Source organism: Cibotium barometz, chromosome 53, assembly GCF_041138505.1.
Source record: "Cibotium barometz isolate CiBa-2024 chromosome 53, ASM4113850v1, whole genome shotgun sequence".
In the NCBI taxonomy this organism is placed as follows: Eukaryota; Viridiplantae; Streptophyta; class Polypodiopsida; order Cyatheales; family Cibotiaceae; genus Cibotium; species Cibotium barometz.
In genome coordinates, this window is record NC_141098.1 from 25,787,337 (window position 1) to 25,791,065 (window position 3,729).

The window sequence follows — 3,729 nt, forward strand, 5'->3', positions numbered from 1 at the left end:
GAAACCATAAACAATCTCAATCTAAGCATTATATACATCCCTTGACACAACCCTCTCTCCAACACCATGAACAATCCTAAGGATAAGGTTAAGGGCTCACTCACACATAGAGTGTTCTCACCATTACACATGCAAGGAACCCAAGAAGGGATGATGACACTCTCCCCATCTTCCTCCAAGAAAGATGCAAACCCTTAAGTACACAAACCTCCCTCTTACAGCATCACACCTTCTCACTACCTACATGGCAAGAACAAGGGACAAGATATGGTTCACCCTTACAACACACTCTCTTTCACATAAGCACTAACACGATGGAAAGGGAAAAAAGAGTAGATTTTTCACAAGAGCAAGCTCACACTTTCACTCAATGACAAGACACAAGAGTGTATTCTAGCTCTAGGGTATAGGGGAATGATCTTGACTTTACCCATGCCTTCATTATATAGAAAAATATAATGCCACATGTCAATCAAGGGTAAATTTCAAAGACTACAACTAATGAGGTCTATTTAAAACCAATCACCCTCATTCCTCAAGTATAAACTATACAAAATGTGCACCAAATGAATAATAAAATCATGTTCACATGCACCTAGAGTTGTCAATGAAGCTTAAAGTCAGCCTTGGTGTTAATCCCAAGGGTTAACATTCCCCCACCTCTGATGCACATCCTGATGCACATCCAATCCCATATCGATTGTGGGAAATTATGTGTAGGGTAGGAGAACAAGGGGGGCATTATAAAAGAGATAGAATCATGAATCATAATAAGACAAAGAAGATAAAAAAGATGTGTCAAAGCCCATGTAAAAGAAGGAGGGACGAGAAATCTCCCCCACCTATATTGTGAAAAACATGTCGATGAAGAGAGGTGAGAGGTGCTCCCCCACCTTTAAAGTGTATCCCATCCACACAATGATCCCAAATGAGAATAGGGAACTCAATGGGCACCCAAATGTAAATGCCAAGTTCCCATATGAAAGTGGCTAAGCCCTATCAAATTTCAATGTAAAAGGGGAGGTTGATGAAGCATACATTGATGGTGTGAATGTGGCCAATGAAGTGGAGGAGGCGGGACCTAATTTTGGATCCCAAATGAATGTGCTCAAAACTAGTGCTCGAGTTAAAGAGAGAAATGTTAGAAATTATGTTTCCATCCAAATTCGGGGGGTTAGTAAAAAATAGTAGTAAACGAGTGTTAGTAAGTTAGTGGGAGTTAGGGGGGTAGGGGTAGGAGTTAGTAGAGGAGGGTAAGGGTGTTCGGTAGCAAAAGAGGGGAAGGGGTGGGTAAGGTTTTAAGAAAAAGGGGCAAAATAAGGCAGGGAAGGGATAAGAAGAATGGGATTAGTAAGGGGGAAGTTAGGTGTGAGGGGAGGAAAAGGTGGTGGAGGGAAAGGGATAGGAGGGCTAGGTGGAAAAGAATGGGGGAAGGGTGATACATGGAAAGAGGGAAAACAGTGGGAAGGCCAAAATGGATTATCATTTTCATTGTTGGTAGCAAGAACTGCGATCATTGTGCCCTCACTTAGCTCATTTACATTTCCTTCCCACATTTCTTTCTCTTGTTGTCGATGCTTTCTGCTCTTCCTAGGACAAACATACATTTTCCTTGTTTCTCCATGAATAAGAGAGAATAACTCTAGTGAAATTGGCACATCGCTGACACTAGCAGCGCTACATCATTGTCACTTCTTTCACTAAGGCCACTCTCATGCCACACAAATGCATGTTGTAGCTGAAATGTGTCATCCTTGAACTCTTCAACCAGCTTCTCCTGATTTGCAAAAAAACTCTCCCACCATGCCAGAGAGCTCATTGGAAAATACACATGTGCAGCATGTATTGTCTCCTTGATCTCGTTCAAGCATTGCAAAAAATTAAGAGAGCGATTTTCTTTCTCAGCTTTTTGTGTCTCGCTCGTTAGAGAGAAGCATGTACTTTGCTCATTTGATTTCACGATAAGGAACAAATAGTAAGAACTTCAAAACCTCTGCTTTGCAACTAATCTTCAGAGTTTGAGTATTTTTTAGACCATATGAGAGTATGTTCCTCCCCTTGCTTAATTCTAAATTGATGCTAAAAACTATGATCATTGAGCTATGCAAATGATGTCATGTTAGTGGCCTTGCTGGTTGCAAAGCATCTAAAATCACATGTTTCTTCCACAATTTTGATGGAGGGCTTGGGAACATATGCATCCTCTAATACGGTGCAGATTTGTGGAAGGTCAAATGCACTTTTCTTTGCCAATTTGGTTGAGAACCTCCTAAACATATGGTCAATCTAGTCATGTGTGTGTCCCACCAACAAAAACCCAAGCTTGAATTTCTTGAATATCTTCTTTTGTACTAGCATATTCAAGTACGTAAGGAGAACTTGGCTTTTGTTTTCTCTGCTAGTGTTATCCAGTTGTAAGTAGAGAACATGTGGCAGTTTGCCTTGCCATTCTCCGATGATGTTTTGAATGATGGTGATTGTCAAATTAGGATCGTTATGAATGTTAGGAAAATTAACAAAGATCCTTAATGACATGACACCATTGAAAACTAGGGATTCTACAACATGGAGTTGGATAAAATTTTACTCCTTGAGATTCTTAGGAGGATGCATAAAATGAGACATGGTTTTCTTTTGATCCATGTCATCAATGACAAGGCCAAATATTTATCCTTCTTCTCTAAACACTTTTTCTTGTGCTTTGCTAACTTTTGGTGCTTTGTGCTCTGTTGCTCCCTGTGGATCTTCAAGGCATGTAGAATGGGCACTGCAAAAGAGATTCAAGAGTGTCAATATTTTTTTAATATAAAAAATTAATCCAAAATAACCAACACATCCACTTTAAAAGATCTAGAGCTTCAAACTTAACTTACATTTTTCTTCTGTAGTCTTTGTTGTGTCTTGCTTTGCTTTTAACTCCACACATATTTGGTAAACACCCATCTTTTGCTTCTTGGGAATGTTGACGTGAGAGAAATCTTGTCTCCATATTCTCAAGAAAGAGGGAAGTGAGAGAGTGGGGTTTAGAGTTTCTTTTTGTGACTTCACATATAAATTGTATACCTCTCTTTTAGTAAAATTTCCAGGGAGATGTGTGAAGTTTGAGTTAGGAAGAAGTACTCCTATGTAAGGTGATAAAGTTTTCTAACCATTGTTTTAGGAAGCAATATTGGGGGGTTTCATGGGTGCTCAATGTTAAAGAAAAACTTTCTTGGGCCACATTTGCTAAGACTTTTTAAATTCTCAGACTGCTTATACCAAATAACTTTAAGAAACTTGCTCTGCAAACTGGAACATCTGAGACCGCATATTTAGTTGACAAGGTGGAGTGTCGCACACAAGACATTAAGAACACATTTTGTGGACCTCTCCCTAAACTGAAAATATTCCTACACTCTAGTTAGATTTTTTTAAATCCTAATCCCCTCAAAAAATTTCTAGCATAACAAAAATCTCTACATGTCTCTTGAATCACTAGCTGCTGCTTTCTCTCACCTCTTGCCCTTCAAGGTCGTTGTTGTTCGTGATCTCTCTCATTGATTGCTACATTCCCATTAAGCTATTGTGGTTCTTGTTCGACCACATCAAAAGAAACTCTTCTTGAGCATCATCTAGAACAAGGAGGTTCTTCATTATTAGCATTCAAATTCATGTTTACAGAAGGTGTTAGTGAGATAGAAGGGAAAAAGGGTTGTGAATTGCTAGGACCACTTAGAAGCTCCATTTGCT

General features: G+C 39.3%; 1 pseudogene; it reads right to left on the bottom strand.

The window, feature by feature from the left end:
• Positions 1–1,298: 1,298 nt before the first annotated feature.
• On the bottom strand, positions 1,299–2,277 carry LOC147608454 (uncharacterized; annotated as a pseudogene).
• Positions 2,278–3,729: the final 1,452 nt, after the last annotated feature.